Source organism: Schistocerca americana, chromosome 3 (genome assembly GCF_021461395.2).
Source record: "Schistocerca americana isolate TAMUIC-IGC-003095 chromosome 3, iqSchAmer2.1, whole genome shotgun sequence".
In the NCBI taxonomy this organism is placed as follows: domain Eukaryota; kingdom Metazoa; phylum Arthropoda; class Insecta; order Orthoptera; family Acrididae; genus Schistocerca; species Schistocerca americana.
In genome coordinates this window covers 723,560,132-723,585,930 of record NC_060121.1, presented here as the reverse complement: position 1 = coordinate 723,585,930, position 25,799 = coordinate 723,560,132, and the positions used below count along the sequence as shown (strand labels likewise).

At 44.4% G+C, this 25,799-nt stretch overlaps 1 protein-coding gene across 1 annotated transcript in view; it reads right to left on the bottom strand.

Moving 5' to 3' along the window:
• The window catches only part of LOC124606343 (calmodulin-binding transcription activator 1), a 943,657-nt gene that overhangs the window by 842,529 nt on the left and 75,329 nt on the right, over window positions 1-25,799 (bottom strand). The gene's annotated exons all lie outside the window — the stretch shown is intronic.

The following is a 25,799-nucleotide window of genomic DNA, read 5'->3' as shown; positions in this document are numbered from 1 at the left end:
CCGATATCGAAATCTCTTTTGCTGCAGCCAGTATAAGAAACACACAACGTAGCAATCCCATGTTATCCTTCATTACTTACTGATACAACAAACAGCTAACACAAATTGAAGCTTCGTGAAATACTCGAGACTGCAATGTCAAAAGGAGAGTTACATTAAGGAAACAGCGTTACGTCGACTGAAGGACACGGCTGCAGTAATGTCGGCGCAGCACGTGCACACTAGCGATGAACAGGAACGAAAAAGGAAATGCAGCCGTAATTTGGTGGAGAAAATTTCCTCTATAAATTCTGGTTGTGAGGGGCGGCGGCGGACAATGAGAGTAAATTTGGATGCACGAGTGGATGGCGCGGCCAGCGTTCCGTTATCCCGACCTCCCCCGTTATCCCGCCGCCGCCACCCCGCCCCCACTCGGCGCTGGGCCCGCCCCCGGCCTCCGGTCGCGGCCCCGGCGGACTACCTTCCTGCGCCAGACAAACGGCGCCAATTATCTGCTCCCGGCCTCGCCGCCTTATTAATCACTTAACTCGCAATCGCTTAATTAATTGGACCAGTTCCTTCTTTCAGCGAGCGAACAGGCGGACACTGTCGTTGTGTCGTCGCTTCATCTCTACTTATCACCGCATAATTAACGAATGCGTTTCGTTCGTATGTGTAAAACAATCACCGCGTAATAGCACTCGTACGGGAGTCATTCGGAAACTAAAGCCGCCTATTTTTTTGTGCATCATAGCCATTTAATTTTGGTGTAGTAGTAATTTTTGAACATTCTTGCTAATGCGCTTTTGGTTTCGTTGTGCTGTTGAGGATAGCAGGCGGCGGGAGCCGTCGAAAGTTGTGTTTGACTCCGAAGAGCGTAAACAACCAAGTAAGTGTCACAGTTTCTAAGGATATATGCTGCATGATTGCTCCATGGGAGCTATGGAGATTGAATGCAACGAAATTCACTACTTTGTGATATGATGATTGTGGCAACTGAAATCCACCAATATTTTCTAAAGCCGTATGGAGAAGTCACAGCATGTGTTAGTAAACTCGAGCTGTGCGAACTGCGTTGCACTCGAGGTCAGAAAGACGTTCACGACAAGCCACACCCAGGTCGACCCTGTTCAGCTGTCATCTCTCATAAACAATAGTGCCTTGATAAGCTTATCCGTGACAATGGGCAGATTACCACCAAGGTGTCGGACGCACAGCTGAATGTCGACTGTAATGTGTTATACAACATATTACGCGCCTTTCGTTATCCCAAAATTAGTGGGAAATGGGCCCCACGGATGCTTTTTTACACACACACACACACACACACACACACACACACACACACACACACACACACACACAAACACAAACACAAACTGAATTTTATAGCATCCTTCTGGACCAATACGAGACTCAATATGAGTTTTTTGAACATTACCATCATCCCTGATACAAAACCTGATGCGACCTTTATGAGCCGGAATAAAAAAGACAGTCGACAGATTGGCAACATGAGAATTCTCCAACAAACAGAAAGTTCAGCTATCTGTGGGCAATGTGACGTGCACAGCTTTCAGGGATAGGCAGCCTGTCGTTCTTTTGTTTGTCTCGCAAACTAAAGCAACTCCCAATTAAAAACGTTACAAGATGGCAATGACTACACTGAATGCCGGAATTTCTAATCAAACCAGAGAATGAAATAAAGTTCCGATTGCAGACCAGTAACGTCAGGCCACTTAACTGTTTTGGGAGGATGGAACACATCGCCAAATTTGGTTGTCCGTCCTATCACATCCACCATGCAGTCCTGGTTTAGCACCTTCACACTTGCATCTGTTTGGGCCTATGAAGACTGGAGTATATGGTCTACATTTTCGAAACTCAGATGTTGCCGTCAAAGATGTAAGGCTGGTCTTACCTCGTTCAGACTTTTACACATGCAGCATGCAGGAACTTGTTCGTCATCAGCAAAGTGGTGGCTGATGACGAGCAGTGATGAGTAGGTGACACTGTGCAAAAGTTACAGTGTATAGCTGACATTGGCTCTTGCGCAGAAAGGTATGCAGTATACTGCTGAATCCATTTTCAATAAGCTGCCACAAGAATTCAAAAATCTCAGCAGTAAATCACGCGCTTTCAAATCCAAATTGAAGAGTTCCCTCATTTCGTTGGATACACCGGTTCCCATAAGATCACCGCAGTTAAGCGCTGTCGGGCGTGGCCGGCACTTGGATGGGTGAGCATCCGGGTCGCCATTCGCTTTTGCCATTTTTCGGGGTGCACTCAGCCTCGCCATGCCAATTGAGGAGCTACTCGACCGAATAATAGCGGTTCCTGCCAAAGAAAACCATCATAACGACCGAGAGAGCGGTGTGCTGATCACACGCCCCTCCTATCCACATCTTCAGCTGAGGATGACACGGCGGTCAGATGGTCCCGGTGGGCCACATGTGGCCTTATAACGGAGTGCTTTTTTTTGGGATCATAAACATTTTATTTCATCTTTTATTATTTTTATGTTGTAATTTCACGTACTTACATGTTCCATGACCTAGGACATCTGCTCCTCAATTCGGTCCTATTGAACTAGACGTGTAAAACAAAATAAAATAAAATAAAACAGTTGTTCATTCACCTGTTTTAATGTGCTTTCGTCATCTGTTATAGTTCTCATGAAAATAAACCGCAGTTATTAGCTTCGTAAAAATCTTTGAATCTTGCACAGATGTAAAAATACTGGTGAAAAAGCTGAAGGAAGAACACCTTTAAAGACTGATGATCAGTAAGAACATTAACCACCTACCTAATACCAGGTATGTCCACCTTTGGCACGGATAACACCGGCGACGCGTCGTGCCATGGAAGCAATGAAGCCCTGCTAGGTCGATGGAGGGTGTACGCACCACACCTGCACGCACAAGCAACCTAATTCCCGTAAATTCTGGGGAGGGGGGCGATGAGCTCTGACTCCGCGTTCAATCACATCCCAGATGTCTCAGATCTGGTGAGTTGGGGGGGCCTGCACATCAATCACACTCATGGCCTTGTGACATGGCGCATTATCGTGTTGAAATATGCCACTGCCGTCGAGAAACATGATCGTCATGAAGGAAGTCTGCACCCAGTGTACGATAGTCTTTGGCCATCATGGTGCCTTGCACGCTTGTCTTCGTCCCACAGAACAGGTATCAAGGGGCTTTTCCCCCGGTAGAAGACGGAATCGCGTCCTCCCATCAGCATGACAAAGAAGGTATTGGGAATCATCAGACCATACAACGCTCTGGCACTGCGGCACCGTCCAGTGGCGATGGTCATAAGTCCATTGCAGTTTTAGTTGCCTATGAAGTGGTGTTAACACTGGCAGATGCATGGGTCGTCTGCTGCGGAGGTCCATCGTTAGAAGGCTGCGATGCATTGCGTGTTCAGAAACAACTGTACTCCAACCAGCATCAAAGTCTCATGTTAGTTCCGCCACACTTTGCTGCCTGTGCTGTTTTACCAGTCTTCCCAGCCTACGCCGTCCGATACCTGTAATGAGGGTGGCCCGCCCAACACCATGACGTCTGGATGTTTCACCTTGGTTTCGCCACATGTCGAAGACACTCCGCAGCACTCCTCGATCACTCGAAAAGTCATGCAGTTTCCGAAATGCTCGTGCTGGGCCATCATAATCTGCCCTCTAAATGCCTCTGAGCACTATGGGACTTAACATCTGTGGTCATCAGTCCCCTAGAACTTAGAACTACTTAAACCTAACTAACCTAAGGACATCACATACATCCATGCCCGAGGCAGGATTCGAACCTGCGACCGCAGCAGTCGCGCGGTTCCGGACTGAGCGCCTAGAACCGCTCGGCCACCGTGGCCGGCTAATCTGCCCCCTGTTAAACTCAAGATACATCACGTGCCTTCCCCAATCTACACACGGACGATTCGCTCACTGATATAACATGCACCGTGCATGTGTCTGACTAGCAATCATTCGTCGCCAGGTGACGCTACTATCGCTATGTCGATAGTAGATCGGTGGTCACAATGTTGTTGCTGATCAGTGCATTTCGGTTAGCGATAGACTGCAGTACAGGCAATGGTTCATTGCGGCGGAGAAAATGGACAGGACAGCGCCCATTTACTGAGCATGAAAACGTTGTTCTTGTCGTTTTGGGAATCATAATAGGTTGGTAAAACACTACAGGCATGGGAGAACAGCCGTTAACGTGTAGTTAACTGCATTTCAACCAAGTTATATTGTGGACTTGCAACAGACGAAATGTTCCTTCCGAATAACTGCTCAGCATACTATCGTTGAGGTGCTAGCTGTGTAACACTACTGGTAGTGGCAGGTGGGAAACGTGCACACAATCGCCGTCCTGCTTTCGGGTGATGGCGGTACAGGAATTAAACAACCGGACAGCTGCAGCAATTGTGCAGAGGTTGCTAATCGCTCGGCGATCGTAACGGAAATGAGAACGAAATTCAGCTATGATGGATCAGGAACACTTTGCTCGAAAATGTACCTGCTTCCTGTCTCACTGCCGTACAAAATGCCTTCGATGATACACTCTGAAAAAAATGGCTCTGAGCACTATGGGACTCAACTGCTGAGGCCATTAGTCCCCTAGAACTTAGAACTAGTTAAACCTAACTAACCTAAGGACACCACAAACATCCATGCCCGAGGCAGGATTCGAACCTGCGACCGTAGCGGTCTTGCGGTTCCAGACTGCAGCGCCTTTAACCGCACGGCCACTTCGGCCGGCGATACACTCTGAAGCCGTCCTCTTACAGGACTGGAAAACTCACGTGGATAAGGATCTGGTGAAATTAGTGCGTGGAATTCCACGTTGTATTACACTACGCCACGTGAAATAAAGAATTTGGCAAGTCAGATTTTTGCCTCGGGGCATCATTTTACGTCACATGAAGAGCATACGAGCCGCCATACTGAATGGCGTTAAATATCGTATTTGTTGGGGTTTCTTTCTCACAGAGCACGAGGTGTGAAAATAAGCTGCTTCAGATCAACAGCAAATTGAAGATTTCTCGAAAACGCATTGTTCTAGCTATGGTGTATAGTAATAAAATGACAGGAAACTACAAGCGTTGAATGAAAAGTAATCCCTCCATCTTCGTCAATTGGATTTGGAGGGGAATATTTTAATAAATCAAACGCAGAAATGATCTTTAGAATGTGATCTTTAATTACTAAATTTCACTTTTCATTTTTCCACATAATCACCAGATAATTGGATACATTTCTGCCATCGATGAACAAGTTTTCTGAAGCCGTCACGAAAGAAGTCGACACTCTGTTTCCGCAACCACAGTCTCACAGTTCACTCAACATCTTCATCAGAAGCGTAACGATGTCCCCGCAGATCGTCTTTAATGATCGGGAATAGGTGGAAGTCAGACGGTGCTAAATCTGGATTATATGGAGGATGCCGTATGGTGGTGAGATTCAGTCTCTGAAGTTCTGCTGTGGTGGCACGTCAAGTGGGTGATTTGGCATTATCATGCTGCAGGAAAACATTTCCCATTTCCTTTCGGACCCTTGTTAGCCGTCGTTTCCGAGTTCGCAGCGTTGTGATGTAACGCACTGAATTTATTGTTGTACCACGGTCAAAGAAATCAACATGGATAACACCATCTGCGAACCAGAACACTGTGGTCATGATTTTTCCAGCTGAGGGCTACGTCTTGAATTTCTTTTTCTGGGGCGAGTCTTTGTGTCGATATTCCATAGACTGACGTTTCATCTCCGGGTCGTAATGGTGCACCCACGTTTCGTCTCCTTTCACAATTGAATGGAGAAAGGCGTCACCTTCACTATCCTAACGCGAGAGGAGTTCCCGGCAAATTTCAAGTCTGTGCGCTTTCATTTCATTTAAGGAATCAGCATCCGGGATACCCACCGTGCACAGATCTTCCGACAGCCAAGCAAAGCAATAATGTGACCCACAACGTTCTTGTGAAATGCCCATTGTGCTTGCAATTTATCTCTGAGTGATACGACCATGCCCGCAGCTCGTGGTCGTGTGGTAGCGTTCTCGATCAGTTGTGGAGCATGCTGTTTCTCGATTTCAACTTGTTGCAGAAAACGGTGGACAGCGTACTGAACATGTTTTTAGCCATTCATACGGAAATTAGTAGCCCGACTTGATTTTGATTGATGCTTTTTATGCGTTTTTGGCCTCAGGACAATTAAAAACCGATGTGATTGATGCTTTTTATGTGGTTTTTGGCCTCAAGACAATTAAAAACCGATGTGAGTGATACTTTTTATAAGGTTTTTGGCCTCAGGACAATTAAAAACCGATTTTTCCCATCCGACGTGATATGACCTTGCCGCGGTGGATGGGCTTACGAAACTAAGAGTATCATACCTGCACATCCATGGACACCGAGTAGTACAATTTGTTTAAAGTTAAACGAACACATTAGGCAAGGTTGTATGATTCGTTTGTCATTTGTAGCCGACCACTATTAAATGATGATGCTTACAGCGCCATCTATTGCTACATTTTCTAACTAACTATTTTTGTACTGCCATACGTTTTCCCACTTCTCCGATAATATTCCGTTGCAATTTGATGTCATTCTGGCAAGTGGTGTTATTTCTACAGCGATTATAATAACCCAGTATATACCTCTCTCTGGATTTATGGACTGGCTCATATTTTTATCTTGCCGCTAAATACCGTTTCCAATGATAGTGAGCTGCTTAAAAAAATCTCCTCTTCCATTCAAATCAAATTACGAAACAAATCTCGATCTCGGAATCTACGTGATGAAGTTCGTAGTGTTGGAGACAATGCATGGAGACTATAGTTATTACGTATGCGCGAACAGACATTATACATTATACCTTAACTATATTCAATTTAAAGCTGAAACGGGATGAAAATTCGATAGAGTTAGCGAATAACTTCCACTTTGTACCTGTCTGAGATCGTTGTACAGCATTATATAGTGTTCCTCTACCAGCAATTCTGTGTTCAAGCCACCAACGAGCCACGAATCTTGTTCGAGATTTTCTCCGCTCTTCTTTGATAATCGCTGACAGAGTTAATGCAGCTATTGTACGTGCACGTATGTAACGAAGCGCAAATCACGCCAAGCATCTAGTCCCGCGTGCCGACGGCGCAGTGACTCGCGAGGACCGCTGTGCCAACCGCGTCCACGTCAACGTTAGCTGCCTCGGCCCGTGGACGGCTTAAGGCGCAGCTGTAGGCATGACTGGAGACACACTGTATTCAGTGATGCGAGCCAATTCCAGCTCGGCGTGAACGACAGTCGCCCGCAAATGCGGTTTGCGCCGCACGAGCAGTAACTGTGGGAGTGTGTCAGTAAGCAAAATCTCCTCTCCATAAAGGAAGGTCTACGTGTGGCGGAAGGTCCCTCTGGTACAACCCCTTTGTTCAAAATGGCTCTAAGCACTATGGGACTTAACTTCTGAGGTCATCAGTCCCCTAGAACTTAGAACTACTTAAACCTAACTAACCTAAGGACATCACACACATCCATGCCCGAGGTAGGATTCGAACCTGCGACCGTAGCGGTCGCGCGGTTCCAGACTGTAGCGCCTAGAACCGCACGGCCACATCGGCCGGCCTTCTAGCTATTATCGCTCTTAATGATGCGACGGCATGTATTGAGTTCGATTTGCCAGGTAATTATGAAGGTAGTAACAGAGCTGATAGTATAGTGCATAAGCTCGTACTTTGTTAGTACGGAGCATTATCGAATACAGACTAGCTGTGAGCATCATTGTGGGGCCATATTTTGAACTCACAGTACAGCAACTTAAACCGTTTCAACCACACAGCGTAATTCATTTACGGACAACGTATCGCTGCTCCCCCACCATGACAGCCAGACACCATTCTGAAATCGAATGAGCTAGCATTGCGTGGAGGTTTCAATTGCGAACTGGATAACTTGACCTAGACATACAAAACAGAGAGACACTCTAACAAGGACTCGGTATATTTCTAGTCCGAGCTTTACCAAATTAATAGCCAGCCTCTCACGTATGTTCCAAGTAAAGATCGCAAAGTGCCAAAAACATATATAAATATCGTTTTGTTGTTGACTACACAGATGATCTCTTGAGTTCGCAGAGCAGAGCGAAGGTTTAGGAGTCGTGAAATACGCACGTAACTGAAACAATTGGCCTCACGAGCCGCGAATAGCGCAGCTGGTTGCGCTGGAAAGTTGCGGGACAAACGCGGAACTCGTCGCCGGAATGATTTATGAAGAGCAGGGCGGCGTTTGCGCAGCAGTGTCTCCCGCGGCGCGGTCGCGTGAACGCCTTAGCACCGCGCGCGCCACACCCGAAACGCAAACTTCGCCGATTTAATTAAACATTGACCAAGCGAGAAAGACAGCGCCCCTAATACACTGCGGTCGTTAACTAGATCTGCCCTCCTCCAGGGCCCGTGCGGCGCCGTTGCAGTCGCTGCCGCCACAGCCGCCCCTGGCTACCAGGCGTCGTTACGGGGATGCCTGCAATTGTCAACATTACCAAACCGCCCATCTTTCCTATGGTACGATCTGCTTGTAGGGAAAAACAGCACAGCTATGCTTACTGCAGTAGCAGTGCCTTCTAAACTAATTTCCCGTTACTTAGACTCTTGCTCATTTCCCACACTACCGTACACAGTATTTTCTGAATACGATGTCAGAGGCTTGCAGACCACGTAGGCTCTGTCACCAGAAATTTCACGTACAACAGTACCCAAAACACACATAAAGTTAGAGAAGTTCTGTAAATTGCGATATTCACCTAAAAAAATATGGAAAACAAACTGTCAATAGCGGATGTAGTTATCCTTAGCAACCCCATATATTTAACAGTGGCGTGGCGTACTATAAGGAGGAGGTTCATTATATCTACAGGGTATCCCGAGAGGAATGATCAATATTGAGTGATATGTCACGAACACTCATTTAAAGTAAAAAACTTCGTATGAGCATATGCCCCATTCCGAATGGTTTCCGGGATAGAACACATTAAATGTACATTGATTTTTGAGCTAGTGACTGGCACGTATGTGCCTTACCCAAGCATTCTGTTGAAGTTTTGTTCTAGCCGAACCTACCTCGTCGCTTTCAATGTATTTACTCGGGATGCCTTTCTGCCGTTACACTAGCTCGTTGAAACCGCAGTTGTGCACCGTACGTTGTGAGCGAAGTACTGCAAGGGACGGAGACAGTAAAATGCCACATATCTACATTAATGAAGAACGTGTAGATATGGAGTACATTTACGGCTTCCGCAATGGTAATACTACTGCTACTGTCGAAGAATACCGTTGGCGGTATCCGACACGTCGAATTCCTGATCTTAGAGCGTTTACCAGAATTTTCAGCACACTGCGTGAAACAAGTATTCTGCCAAGTTCCTATCTCTCTTCTGAACCTGTAGTTCAACAACCTGCGCAGGAACGGCTTACATCGTTGATATTGTGCAGCATAGTCCTATCTCTAGCATACGGTGACTTTCTGCACGTACCTATGTCCCATGGACAGGTCTATGGCGAACATTACAAGCGGAAAACTTGAACCCATTTCACATACAGCGTGCCCACAATCTTCACATTGGCGATAACGCCACACGACTTAAATTTTGTCACTGGTTACACTACATGCGTCACTTGCTTCCATTAATAATATTCACTGACGAAGTCGCATTTACACGGAACGGAATCAACAAAGCACGAAACAACCATTTACGGTTACAGGGAAATCCACACGCAATAGTGGAAACCAACTCCCTCATGTGTTTTTCGATCAAAGTTTGATCGCTAACATGCTGACAGGTCGAGTCTTTTTGGTAAGCGAGTGACGGGGACACAACTACGTGCATTTTTCGGAAAATTATTTTGTTGAACATCTTTGGCCACGCGGACTGCAATGTACTTCCAGCATGACGGAGCTCCCACACATTTTACAAAACGTCTAGGGAACATATCATTAGCACTTACCCTAATCGCTGCATTGATCGTGGTAGTACACGTAATTGGCCATCGAGGTCGCCAGTCCTTACGCCATTAGATTTTTACGTTTGGAGTTGGATGAAGTCTGAGGTTTACAAGCAGAAGGTGAATACGCGAGGTGAACTGCTTGTTCGCATCATGGACGCTGCAGCCCTCATTTTGGAACGTTTAAGGGCACTCAGTCGAGCAACACAACATGTTCTCCCAAAAGTGCACAAATGCATCGAAGTTCACGGTAGGATAATCGAGCATTTATTGTGAAACGTACAACAGCTGTAACGTGATGTGTACGATAATGCTCAGAGGTGAATGTGTTAAATACTTTGTAAAACACATGTTCTAATGTTTAAACTGTTTTGCACGTGTAGATGCGTAAACCTGACAATATACTGAATAACGGAGACAACAAATAACAATGTACATTTAAATGTTCTCTATCTCGGAAACCATTCGAAATAGGGCAAAGGTCCATACAAAGTTTTTGTTTCTAATGATTGTTCCCGTCAGATCCCTTATTTTCGACAATTCCTCCCGGGGTACCCCGTATTTCCTGTTTGACTGCATTCTGGAAAGTGAGCTGTACGGACGTCTACGAGTCTTTGGCGGCGCTACCGGGCTGCAGTTCATCTTTCTAACTCGTCCTAAGTATGCCCTTAAGTATTCAGATCCGGAGAGCTCGCGGACCTCTGCGTATGGCCAGCAAGTATCTCTGCCACGACAGCTGCTCGAAGCTATATCGGCAGGAAGTGTAACTTTTTTCCAGTTTCCTCCTACAAACTGATGAGGCTAGGGCGATGTTGTAAAAATACTTGCTGAGCGGCGGGGTTAAAGTTACAAGCGGCAGATAACCCATCCATTAACGCGTCTGTAAAATTGTTTGAAGTGCGTCATGGATCACCACACAGTATTTCAACCAGCCAGGGAACGGAGTACTTGGTCGGAGCAGCATGAGCAGTGACGGCAACCTGACAATGGTCCGACCAGCAAGTAGCATCCGGAATCCGATGCTGATTAATGAAGAAGTGGATTATATTGTAATCTGTCACTCACAGGCTTATATTTTTATGAGACTGGCGTAATGTTCAAAAATGGTTCAAATGGCTCTAAGCACTAAGGGACTTAACATCTGAGGTCAACAGTCCGCTAGACTTAGAACTACTTAAACCCAACTAACCTAAGGACAGCACACACTTCCATGCCCGAGGCAGGAATCGAGCCTGCGACTGTAGCAGCAGCGCGGTTCCGGACTGTAGCGCCTAGAACCGCTCGGCCACAAAGGTCGGCGCATAATATTATCGCTTGCATCAGGTCTAGAAGAATTAACTGATTTGTTATGGCAACTGGATGAATTACTTAAAGGACACTTAATGATTACGAGGTGCATAGCACGTATAGATTTGTTTTTCAGAACGTAATCCAGATTGCTTGTCCAGCAGTCGACTTTTTCTTTTCTTAGGTGTGAAGCGATGGGTATGTCTGAGAGACGGAATTAAATTGAAGTTAATTTCTCATTTATAGCAAGAGATGTCACGGGGAGTGATAATTATTCTAAGATTGAGTTGTTAATGTTTAACTTTTGAACCATACCATGGGCGGAATTACCAATGTGTAAGAAGTCAAGCGTACATTTTAGGGTAAAGAAGACTTCTAAATCATCATTCGTTACGCATTATCGGGGATTTTGTGCGTTAGACACATTTTTAATGGACGGTTCACCCTAGCCGGAACTATATTATATGTGAAGTGTCGAGAATGAGAATTTGGGTCAATTGTTAACTGAACTCTGTTACGGCTCCCACTAAATAAGAGAATCGTCACAGCGGACTGGCAATATCTGCCATGACGAGAAAATTTATATCAGGTCCTTCTGTGGGCGTTAAAAGCATTTCTCCGACTAACAAGGAAACATAAAACACATTACGCTGCCCAAAATAATGCCTCTCCGCACTAGACCACCTGTACGGAGCCTTGGACACGAAGTGTGCTGGAGAAATGCGACTTCTGAGTCAGCAGCAGTAAGGTCAGCGTAACCTACCTTGCAGACATTGAAATTCGTTGTGCTGGTAAGGCCCTCATGTGAATGGTTACTTTGGTGGACCACATTACAGTCTGTGGTGAACATTTGTAATGCTTTGCAGAGGTCGCCATAACGTCGAAATGAGACTTCTTGATACGTTCAACACTGCTGAGATTAATCAGTGTCTGACCTGCTTCAAGGTGGCCTGTCATGCTACTTCTAAACACTGTCCAAATGACACTGTAATCTTGATCAAAAGACTGCACCCTACTAACAACGAAATTGCAAACACGACTGAACTTTCCGGTTTAACGCAGTACCCTTCGTTCACGTAGGTCACGTGCCTCTCCGAACTAGGGAATACTACTCTCCTTTACAGGTGAAATTCTTATGGTTTGTGGGGAATTCTTGACAGCCCTCTGCAGTAACTGCTCACCGCTTATTTTTCCATTTTCTTCTTTTTCCCAAATAGGCTTGTGTTTTGAATACTACTGTAGTACATACAAAGTTGTGACCCAATGTGGCGATTTATGTAACGGAATTTCACGTATCCTCCTCAGGTATCGCTCCTAACAGATACATGACCACTAGGTCCCCGTCGACGTCGCTCCGTGATGCCTCCCATTATTAGCCCTACGTTCATGATTTTTCTTACAACCAGACCTGGTTCGCGTCTCCAATAATAAGTGCGGGATAAACTGACAGTTTTCTAAGAGAAATCACAATTTCATTGGAAGTTCGTTGAAAGACGTTCTACAGGACAAGCCATATTTATTTTTCAGAAAACGGTACCAGATGGTCTCATTCCTAAACGGTATAACTCACTGTCTTTTGAATGTTATTCAATAGAGTTGTCGTACGCTATCAAAAGATAATATTTTCGTTACGAAGCATTACGTCAATTACACGCACTACATGAATTAGACGTTGTCCCTTAACCTTCTTCTCTCTCGTCTTGCTACTTCATCAAGTTTTACCTCTCTAACACGGGCTGCTCATGTCTTCCAATAAGGGGCAGAAAGGACTGGTATCACTAGGTCACAATACACCATCTGCCTCGCATACACTACCAAATTGATTCTAAACCAAGTTCCTTCTAACTTTTTTGGCTGGAAATTGTCTGTAACACATTTTAGGGATGATTGGTGAGGAAGAAAGAAACATGTTGACGTATACAAAAACCACTTCATCTTCCAAGGCCCCTGAAGAAGATGTCCACGCCACATAATAATAAGCAAGTTGGAAACAAAATGGTTCAAATGGCTCTGAGCACTATGGGACTTAACTGCTATGGTCATCAGTCCCCTAGAACTTAGAAGTATGTAAACCTAACTAACCTAAGGACAGCACACAACACCCAGCCATCACGAGGCAGAGAAAATCCCTGACCCCGCCGGGAATCGAACCCGGGAACCCGGGCGATGGAAGCGAGAACGCTACCGCACGACCACGAGATGCGGGCAGTTGGAAACACCTTATACCCGGACGAAGAGTTCGGGTAAGGTTTAATTTTCCTCTAAGCTTCTATGCAAGTACTGACAGCGCTGTTCTGCGTGTACGAACGTTTATTCGGGAGCAGTAGCTGTCCGTATCGATTATATCGCGCGCTCTCTTTATAGTGAAGGAGGTACGAATCAGCTCCCAGGAGTACGGGACAGTTCTTCCTCTATCTAACACTCTAGCATACTCGCATATAGCTCTAGCACAGCACCGCCAACTTCATAGTTGAAACTATCTACCGACACACTCAGACTGACGACTGGCTCCGTCTGGAAAATAAAATACACTGATTTGAAGTAACTCATAAATCGTCTCCACATGGAGCAAGGAATCTTTCTTTTAAAATTCTTACTGTTAGACCTTCGGTTTCACGCAAAGTGCTGCTTGAGACATCAGTGCACTTAGCTTAGATTAAAGCTGAGTATTCTCTTGGGTCGGTCTTTATGTCAGATCATCGTACTTTCAAATTAATGCATCACTTACATTAGCCCCCACTTCTCGTTATTCTGAATATTTTATTACTGCAAACCTAAAGCACACTCTCTGTCCTTTGCCTTATTCTCGCACAGCAAAGGATGCACTTCAGTTAAAAATCCCGATAACACTGAAGTCATTAAAGATGCAACATCGACCTAAATCTGACTTAAGACCTACCCTAACATCCGCTCTGGAAACCTAGCCAAGGCAGCTCGATGGATATTTGAATCCCATTCCTGCCGACTACTAAGTCCAATGCCTTAACCACTGCTCCGCTTTGTTGCTCGGTTTAAAGGCAGAGCATACTTTCACTGTAATTTTTAATTATTTGCTTATCCGTCCTTTAGTTTCACTGTGAAACTAAGTGGCAGTCGTATACCACACGTCAAATATTATTTATAAAAGAATTTACGAATGTACGTTCCTAAGGATGTGTGAGCCGTGGCGGTGCTGCTGGCTCCATTAGCTCGGTCTGTCGTGTGATGTCCCTCTGGTTCGAGGCCACTGAGATCAATGCTCGAGGTTGTTGATGGGGGACGGGGCGTGCTGTGGCATGGCGAGTTGGGGAGTGGTAAAGGAGCGAGGAAGGTGGTGTGAGAGGTCCGCCCAGCGACTAAGGCGAGAACTTGCAGAAGCGTCTGAGGCACGGAGTCCGGCGAGTGGTTGCTGGGCACATTTGTTTTGTGTTTCTTCTACGCAGTGGCCGGAACCCCGTCCCCGTTGTCTCACAATACCTAGATGGTTGAGTTTTAGCCGACCCTGCCAAACTTCATCGATGACAAAGTAAGTACGTTTCCCTGTAATACGGCCGGGTGCGTTTTCGAGATACCTTCTGGTATTGCAGACTTTATCGCTCTGTTAACTATATTGGCTTATGAGGTTCCTGCGTCTCAAAATTTGCAAATGCTGAGGCTACGTAATTGGGTCTAGCAGCCTAGTTTTCTTTCGGGCGTTTTGTCGTCGTTCTAGAGGCTGTATCTTGCAGTGACGAAGGTATACAGTTTGGCTGGTTATTGTTGCTTCCATGTAATTAACCTTGCTGTGTTAATGCTTCTTTTGCCGGTCTGCACCCAACGAAAAGGGCCTTGGAAGGCCGGTCCTCTCGTTGTAACCTTTTTTGGCCTTACTGTTTGGTGTAATCTCGTGCTCCTTGCGTATGAGCCTTCTGGTGCGCCCCTTGTGAGGAGGCAATTCAAGCTCTTTGTTATTTAACTGAAGCAGTTATTCACGAAGGCCTATCTGTTTTCTATTTGGTAGTCTTACTTAACTGAAGCTGTCATTATTGAAGGCCTGCCTGTTTTCTATTTGGTTCAAAAATGGTTCAAATGGCTCTGAGCACTATGGGACTCAACTGCTGAGGGTATTAGTCCCCTAGAACTTAGAACTAGTTAAACCTAACTAACCTAAGGACATCACAAACATCCATGCCCGAGGCAGGATTCGAACCTGCGACCGTAGCGGTCTTGCGGTTCCAGACTGCAGCGCCTTTAACCGCACGGCCACTTCGGCCGGCTTTTCTATTTGGTAATTTCACGTAAGTGAAACTGTTGTCATTGGAGGCCTGCCTGCTCTCTATTTGGTAATGTTACTTAACTTATGCTGTTATTATTGAAGCCCTGCCTCTTCCCTTTTAATTGAATAAAGAGCTCTTTCGTAATTTGGGTTAGCTAAAACTCTTTATTAACCAAGATCTACCTTTTTTTAATTGCACTATTATTGAGATCTCATATCTTGCTCCATCTGTGTTGTAATTAACTGAAATTGTGATTGCCAAAGGCCTACCTGTTTCGGAGGTATTTTTGCCAATAAGGCAGTAACAGAAAATGACACATGATGGTACACATGGGCCCTAACCTTTCGTGATACATCCCTTTATGCATTATTGTAGATTTCAATGTGTAAAAATAAAAGGAGAAAAACTCATTCAGAGTGTCCTATAACGACGTAAATGAACTCTCTCTCTCTCTCTCTCTCTCTCTCTCTCTCCTCTCTCTCTCTCTCCCACCCACACACACACACACACACACACACACACACACACACACACACACACATACAGAGGAAGATCAGGGACAACCCTATGAAATGCCTCCAGCGATGGGTATCATTATCTCCTCAAGAAATATGTTTCCTCGCAGAGAAATTCATCACTAGCTGCAAAATTCCGACGGCGCTCCTATGCCGCTGCCTGGTATCGATTGGAATATCAAATAACAAGCAAGCTCTCAGAAAAACGTTTGCAATGGAAGCAATACGAACGCTATAGCCTGCCTTAAAAGTGGGCGCGAAGAGAACAACAAACATCTCACGCAGAGCGGGAAGAAGGAGCGAGAATGCTGGAGTAGAGGTAAAATTATTTCCAGTGTCAGGAACCGCGTTGGCGTGTCACAGAAACGCATCTCACTACTGTATTCGGCTGACGCATATTGTCAGAGCACGTTACATCTACAATAAAGACATAGCTCATTAACCTTTACAGGTTGTAAGTGTTATCGTATTGATCTGTGAAAGATACACTTCTAGATATAGTGCAAAACAAAATAAAGGTCCCGTTATTTGCTCTCAATCCTTACACTTTTCCTTTCTGTAATCATGGCTACCAAAATAGTGAAAAGTTTTGCACAGTTCGTACGTCTCATATACGAGGGCTTTCAGGCTACAGCACAATATTTAATAAGTAATAGAAACCGGAAGTTACAGTGGATTTTAAGATCGCATGAAACAATTTGTGGTGTCACCGCCAGACACCACACTTGCTAGGTGGTAGCTTTTAAATCGGCCGCGGTCCGGTAGTATACGTCGGACCCGCGTGTCGCCACTGTCAGTGATAGCAGACCGAGCGCCACCACACGGCAGGTCTGGAGAGAGGTACAAGCACTCGCCCCAGTTGTACAGCCGACGTAGCTAGCAACAGACACTGACGAAGACTCTCTCATTTGCCGAGAAGATAGTTAGCATAGCCTTCAGCTAAGTCAATTGCTACGACCTAGCAAGGCGCCATTTATCCTTTGCTATGTATCTAATGAAGCATGTACAGTAACAAGACCAAAGTTCACCAATTGTGGATTAAAGTTAAGTATTAGGATAGAGTAGCATGGAGAGCTGCATCAAACCAGTCTCAGGACTGAAGGCCACAACAACAACAATTCCAGCAGCTACGTACTTTTCTTTATAGCATTCATTACGTATCCTGTTTCAGACCTCACGCCATCCTGCGTGAGCTTATAGCGTGCATTTCGGCTTCCTCAAACAACACGGTGTTGGCACTTCTGCCGACACTTCAGAATTCACAAAAAGTATTACAACTAAATGAAAAAATAATGACTTTTCATGCTTCCATTTCTAGAGTAATTCTAATAAAATTATTAGAAGTTCATAATCGAGATCTTGTATCTATTTAGAAAAGTGTAAACGAATACACTTTATGGCCCACGAGGAATTCGGAAAAACATTAACTAGAATAGTAACTTGTACCAAAGTAGCAATTTTCGAAATCATGCATGACAGTAGTTTCAAAGGGCGTAGTTGCTAAGTTTCATACACGAAGGGCTTAAACCACAATTTCTTGTTCATATCCTTTAAAGTGTTCCTCACAGTGTAGTAAGCATCAAATATGAAGACACTGTGTAAAGCCCTCCATCAGCTTCTATCGGTTCTTTCTAATCTGGGCACCTTCCTTACATATCCTTTACTGCCCTCAACCAGGGCATCAGCTTCATCTTGTACTTGCAGGCGCAATTAATACTATTTTTCGCTTCATTACCGTCATTATGAGAAAGCTACGGATGGAAATCAAGTACGAAGCTGTATAAATAAGAGTCGAAAATAGACTCAATAAACTGGTACATTAACATGGTTACGCCGACGCTGAGAACTGTGTTTCTCGCTGTCGGGCGGCAGGCGTATTCCTGCTTTCCTGTATCTGGCGGCGCTGCTTTTCCTGTTTGTCGCCGTCGGGTGGTGATCTTATCCAAACGACCTAGGCCACAATTTTATATTGACCTCTTATTTTGAAAGTGATCTAATTCCATTCTTTTACAATAAGGAGAGATCACGTAAAATCATTTTCCGCTAAATTAATCACGAATTATGTGATATCTCACGGCTCTGGCTATTCTTTGGGTCTGGCTAACAGGTAATATATCATACGATAGTGTATTGCAGGTAGCGTAATTGGTACAATCGAGCGAGTGCGACCGGTGGTTCACGCCGTCCGATGAGAGGACCTAACGAGAGCCACAGGTAATGCACGCCTGGGTCAATCCTCAGATACAGATACAAGTAGCTCACTTGGCCAATTAATGTGACAGCACCGGAATGAGTGACAAAGCGTGCTTAAAATGTTCGACTTTTAAGAGGTTATTTGACTAGCATTAACTAATCGGTCAGAAGGAGGAAATCATAAACAATAATTATGGTAATACAAGAGAAAATGAAGACGACTGATAGAGATGATCTATCAGTGACGTTGCAAAGGCAACAGGACGTTTAGCATTACCTTAAAAGTAGCTTTTAGAGGTCCACAGGACCGGTGCAACAGTTATTTCGAGCTACTATCGCTGCAGAGAAAGAGTTACCAATGACGAGGCGTTGAGAAGAGTGTATTATACCAGATCTCTGTGGAGGCACATCCAAAGAAGAAGAGAGAAACTCTTAGGACACATTTTAAGACACAATAACATCACTGGAACAGTAGCAGAAGGAGCTGTTGAGGAAAGGAATCGCCGGAGACGATAAAGAATGTCATACATACAGCAGATTATGAATGATGTAGAGTGCACAATATACGCGGAAATGTAGAGGAAGGTAGACAGAAGAGGGAAATGGCGTACGGCTGCAAACCAACCTCAGAGTTGAAACTGCAGAGAGAGAGATAGAGAGAGAGAGAGAGAGAGAGAGAGAGAGAGAGAGAGAGAGCTACCATCGTAACATTTACGAACAGAGTTGTCGCGATGAGCAAATAGATGATTAAAAAAATTTTGCTTGTCGAATACCGGTAGCGTCCCCTACAATTCTCAGGCTTCAGCACATGAGAACACTGCTACAACATGGCGCCTGAACTGTTGCTACATGTGGAACGGAGGCAGGCTGCCCCTGTCGCGGAAAAGTGTGTTAGCTGCTTCGTCCAATAGCTTGGTGCTATTTAAAATGCCGGCTCGCAAGAAAAACAGTCGGCAGATCAAACTGGCACTATTTTTTACGAACTTTTGCAACAGTTTTGAAAGGACCACTCTGGGATATTAAGTTGCCAAGAAGTGCGGGATCCTAATGGCCGACTTCACCTTGTATCTGTAATACCGCGCGTAAAGGTGTTCGCATTCATACAAGGATTTGATTTTAACGAAAGTCGCCATCTTGCCAATAATAAGTAACTTTTTAATGCAACTACGTATCAACTCAGAAAATTCAGGCAAAAAGTTTCTTTACTAACGTGTCATCATTATCTATTAAATCCCTTGGCCACCCTCGCATCACACAAAAATTGACATGCAAAGCTGACATTCAATAACTGCCGGTACTCTTTTAGCTTCAAGTGCTCCATACGTTTTGTTTTATTCTGAGTAATAAAGTTTCATTACTTTTCCTTGAGTTGGTAGCATTACATCTGCCATCTATATCCTCAGGCCCCAACACGTTTTAGAACTCTGGTACTTAATTTAAGTCTATGCGTTCGTTTACTGATTTCTAGGAATTAGGGAAAAGTAATAATTCGAAAAAATATCAGGCAGTTGACACGTGTAGTGTAGATGACGGTTACCACATCGGTGGAAAACGAAACTAATATCATGTAACTCAGAGACACTGCACTTTCTTTGCGTCTTCACGTAAGGCATCTGTATCTTTCGCAGAAGGACGGTTGTTGTCACCAGATGAGTGACAGAACACAGTTGGCATAGCCGTATCAGCCAGTGTGTCTTTTGCCGAGCAAATTCTGATATAGAGCCATCCGTAGAATGAAGGTAAGTCAAATTCAGACTGAGGCAGTCAGATGGCAGAAGTTCCATCGTGGTATTTGTCCCATAAAATGTAAACATTTTGGAATACATGTCGGCCACCTGGAGAGTCAGTTTCTAACTCGGGCTATACTTCCCAACGCACGCCTGCAAAGGGACATGACCTCAGACTGGCAACCTGCAGCAGCAGCCACTAGAATGATTTCATCACCGAGAACGACGCACATAAAATCTTTATGATCTTAGCATGTATGGGGGACGACCATTCACGTGCGGAACGACCACTGCACGCCGCAGCCGTGAGCATGTGCTAAGGTTTGCCAAGGTGCAAAGTGGGCTGCAGACCAGACTTTGCGCAGTCCCGAAGGCATACGGGTTTTGGTTTTGAAACGAAGCGAGACCTGATGTCATCAGGTAGATTTCCTTGACAGGAATGTCTTACGACGAGATGATATCTGCGCGTGGGACGCTGTATCTCTGGGCTGACGCGCCAACCTTCATATCTCTCCACTTGGAACAACATTGATTGTACAGGCCTACCAAGATAGGATCCTTGGCAATATTTTATGTTTTTATGCCTGTGCAACAGATGACAGTTTCATTCTAGAGAATAACAGTGCTCGACAGTAAAGGTGGGCGACCATATTCAACAGCAAACAACTTAGCGCAAGAGACGGTCAGCTCGTATCTCAGTACCTGCAAACTCGAGACTATCTTCGGGATACTCTCAGAAACGTACTGCTGCTAGTGGTCCTCCTGATAAGACCCAAACTTTACTGGAATCAGTTTTCCTATAGCAGTTCTCTCTGCCTGTGGAGGTCACCAATCATTATTTATATCGTAACAACTCGTTGTATTTGCTATACTGCTACTCGAAGTTACAATAAAGAAGTAGCCACATAAAATTAGAAACAATTACGTACATTTCAGATAAGTTCGGACAGAAGTTAATGTCTGGAACCGTTTGCATTTTTTATTTTTGTGGTCTCGTGTGTTCAATATTGTAGCTACCCACGCACTACGTTTTTTTTTTTTTGTTTTTATTTTCTAGTTGTCATTGATTTGTGAGACCCACTCTACATATCTTAGCTCTTTTGAGTGTGCTACTGTCGATATGACACAGCTGTATGAGAGATTCTAAGACTGGTTCGTTTCTTGAGTGTGAATTAGGTTGTCAGTTTCAGCTTAAGCTGTTAGGAACTTACAAATTCGATTAAAATATTTGCAAGTTCTGAAAAGGAATTTTTCTTCTTAAACTGTACGGATGTCTTAACCGATTTCTTTGTCTTAGCGTTTCGTAAGACTGTTAGTGGAGAGTTACGTAAAACCAGGATGGCGGGTCAAATCAGGTACTTTAAGATCTCTCTGACTAGTGGTGACACTGGTCTGGTAACACTCAAAACTACTAGCAGACGCTACTTCGGGAATTACTGGATAGTTGTCATTAGCGGACGCCTGTTCTCGTTCCTTAACGTTTTTGCTGAAATTTTCTCCGATGTTGGCGATTCTTGGACGAGTGTTTGGAAATGTAACATCACCTGATAAGAAACGGTTAAGTGATTATTTTGATTAAGCATCTTTATCTGAGTACTTCAACGTTTGTTTCATGCTCGTAATGTGAAGGCTAACTTTCGAACGCAATGTTCTGCTCAGTTTGGCACTGTGGGGCAAAACCGGATGTGCTCTGTAAAGAAATAAACATAATTACAAGACAAAGCACCACAAGTGTCAGTAACAGAAGCTGAGCCATTTGAAGACGACCCCCTCAAGCCAATGTGCTCAAATATAAAGTTTCACAGTCTTTAACAACCGAAAATTCTCCAGAACCACATGGTTGCTGTTCCTGGGATTCCGGACGTGACATTGGGCGGATTGGTTGCGGTTACTCGAACTTCTGGGGTGCCATCGTCATTCACTGTGTCACCAAAGCTTCGAATGCCTCCTTCAAAGATTGGCTCGAAGGAATGTGCAAATAAAATCATCAACAGGTAAAAAGGTAACAATACTAACACTCACCTCACCTCTATACAAAAAAGAAGCTGACGAAAAAGGCAGGAAAGTAAAAGACGAAAAGAAAAACTCAAAACGAAAACTTTTTATGAGAAAGAACCATATGGGCCAAGCTGTAAAGAAGGCGAAAAAGAAAACACTAGCTCGGGAAAAAAAGCCACGAGATTCTTCGACTTCATCAGGCGAAAATGACCCAGACGAAGCTTGCGTCAATTTAATAGAGTATATTAGGACTCGTTATGGAAAGAGGGATGGAGCCAGTATGTGTCTTGGTTGGTGCCGGCCGGAGTGGCCGAGCGGTTCTAGGCTCTACAGTCTGGACCCGCGCGACCGCTACGGTCGCAGGTTCGAATCCTGCCTCAGGCATGGATGTGTGTGATGTCCTCAGGTTAGTTAGGTTTAAGTAGTTCTAAGTTCTAGGGGACTGATGACCTCAGAAGTTAAGTCCCATAGTGCTCAGAGCCATTTGAACCATGGCTGGAATCACGAACAATGTTCCAATGCTGAGGAAGATTTTTACGATTTCTGTTCATAATAACGTGCGTTTCTGATTTTCATTGGGGCCTATTATTCAGAATTTGGCCACATTAGAGTAACACTTAGGAAACTTTTTCCTTGTTTTCAAAATTTTTTCCACCCAATTAAATTGGTACCCCCCCTCCCCCATACTACCCAACGTGTGGGGCAAAACCGAATATTTTATACCTAACGAGGTTATTATTCTTTAAGCTGAGTTGATTTAGTTTTAGCTGAAATCGGACTAGTATCATGTTGTTGAATATATAAGAGTTCTGAATAACCTTACTCTGCGAACTTACTAATTAGTGAAAATAAATCACATGAATTAAAAATATTGCTCCACTTTCTACTGAATTGCAAATGTTAATAACAAACTCAAGATACCTCACCACAGATTTCCTGTGTGTTTACGTTAGCTTAAATCCACGAGACATAGGATTTCGAATTGCAATGAAATGTCTTCTCATGACACTTTAAGATGCTTAACATACACAACGATTGAACCACCACTTATAATCAGTAGCCGATTTTGCATTTCCTTCCTGGCACATTGAGAAAGCTGCAGCTCAATATCGTGTTTCATAGTACTTGTTTTTTGCCTAGAACCATTACATAGGTTAGCTATTATTGTACATTTTAAATAAATTTCTTAAACCTTCCAATTGTGGAGGACGGCGTCGTAATTATTAAGGAATGTTTATTGAGTCAAGTCAGGATCAAAACACTCAAGTCAGTTGGCATCATTCCCACAGTTTACGAGGAAAATGCCACGCTTGAAAGTATGGCGACGGAATGGTTTAACCGTTTCCCACAACGCTACCATAAAGCTGGATGAGTTTCCGCGTATAAAATGTCTTCAGTTCTTTAAAGACTGTAACATAAATTACGTTATTCACGGCGATTCCCGTCAGTTAGTGAAAATCTGGTACAATGTACTACGATCACAATAATTTGCAGTGTAACAAGGTCTTTAAAAGATTCGGTACGAAACACTGCAGAGGAAATAAACACGCGCGGTTAGGTTTTCTTATTTTTTTGTCTTACTGGCTGTCGGTTACATAATTAAGTGTCGGACATGTAAGGGTGGCACGGTTCATTCGTCTTAATCCTGCTCGTCTGAATCAAAAGGTACGAATGGAAAAAAAACTAACTAACCAGACTAGCCACTGCATTACACACTGAGAAGTTTCTAAGAATTACGTTACATCGTGAATGAATTCCACTTAAATTTGGTGTATGTGCATTATAGCAAATGCTTCAGTTATTTGCATAACGTGCGATAAATGTAAAAATTCCCAGACATTCTGAAAAATTCGAAAGACAGAAGTGAATTGGATACGTTTCTTTGTCTGGACGGAGCTACGCAGCGCAAGCTATGCTCCAACAAGCACCAGGACACGCTGGCGTCGGCAGAGCAGTTGTGTTGGCAAGCCTGCCTGGCACGGAGTGTTACTGCCGGGGAAACTTAACAATCCCACTGCCAGAAGCGGGACTAAAAAACCAGGCCGGAGCTGGCGTCTGTGGACTCGGCTATAAATAATGCGGCGGCTAGTTAGCCGCCGGCCAGCAGGCGGCAGCACCGCCGGCGATAATTCGAGGTACCACCACCAGAGGCAGCGCGGGCGCGACGCTTTCTGTCAAAACTTTTAGCGCAAAGTTTCGAGCCGCCCCAGAAGTGCCCTGGCGGGAAGGAGCCCGCGGCCGGAAACATGAAATACACAAAAATAACAGTCTTCACTCAGGAGGCGTAATACGCTAAGCAAACTAATAACATGCCGCCGAAGACAATGACACAAAAACGTAATTAGAGGATCTACAAACTTACTTTCTTTGTTTCACCAGTTGAGAAGGACACAGCCAAAGCTATGTAATAGGCATTCCGTGACGACAAACTTCACATTCTGTCCACAAGAACTTTACAGTTGGCGACGGAAAGCAATCAAGACAGTAGGCAGGGTAAGGGACTAATTCTACAACATATGTCGAAACTTAGAATGGCAAGCAATTTCCAACTTAATTTCTTTTTTGCGCGAAAGTTTCCGTGATGTCCGCAAAGAACAGACATTGTTATAAAAAGTCATAAAGATTTCTCGTTTAAGACACCACGCCCACCGCTGCCTACGCTGAATTACGATGCAGAATATAATGAAATGCTCGGAGAAACACAGCAAAGAGTGGCGGTTGCGATATTTATATACTGAAATCCAGAACGAAAGCATATACTTTTTCTTAAGACTGTTGCGTTTAATACTGTCACGTGCATTAATTAAACAGCTACGAAACGGGTTCGACATACTTTTAAATCTCAGAAAATCAATGTCGGTGCACTGTAACGAAAGAATCCGTTTCAACTGCCGTTAGGGCTTGTGTGCTCAGGTACCGGAACACACATAAAGATTAACAAGTTTGTAACAAGTTTACTGACTGCCACACGAAAATGGGGATCTGCCTTTAGCGAGCAGCGTTGCAACTCGGCCACCAAAGATCACGCCTCAAAATTTCAGTTTGCTTTTACTTTTCTTCTGTTTTATTGTTAGATCATTCTCATCACTATACCCTATATGCTTCCTACGGAAGTAAATATTTGTTATTAACTCAGAGACTATGAGGAGTTAAGAAGGCATTGTCCAGTCCGTTAATCTGTCCACATTTGTGACTATTTTGGACTCAATAGTTTCTACTGGAGGGACTCATTCCGGTGATCGAATTAGAGAAAAAGGGCTTCTTTGTCATGCCGCAGCAGAGACCCTCCTTTTTGAGGGCCATGACGCTTTATGAAAAAGACTAAACTTGTTGCTCAATATATCATTTTTCTTTAATATATCACTATTACAGCTCATCATATAAACGGTCCTTTTCTCTCAGAAATTTCTGGCAAACTAATAACACATTCCATAAAAACAAAAAAGCCGAGGCAGCTCGGCTCGACAAAAACGGTCCCGATCGAATTTCTACTTTGGAAAGGAAATTGGTGGTAACGTCTTATGGGTCCAAACTGCTGAGGTCATCGGTCCCTAAACCTGCTCACTACTTAATCTAACTTAAACTAACTTATGCTAAGGACAACACACACACATACCCCCCCCCCCCACACACACACGCACACACACACACACACACACACACACACACACACACACACACACACACACACACACACACACCCATGCCAGACGAAGGACTCGAACTTCCGACGGGGGGAGCCGTACGGAACGTGACAAGACGCCTCAGACCGCACGGCTACCCCGCGCGACGAATTCCTGCTTTCATCTCTGTCTAGCAGAGGTGGTACTCAGTCTGGTGACGATTTGCCGACGGGGCCATTCTAGCCTCTCTCTC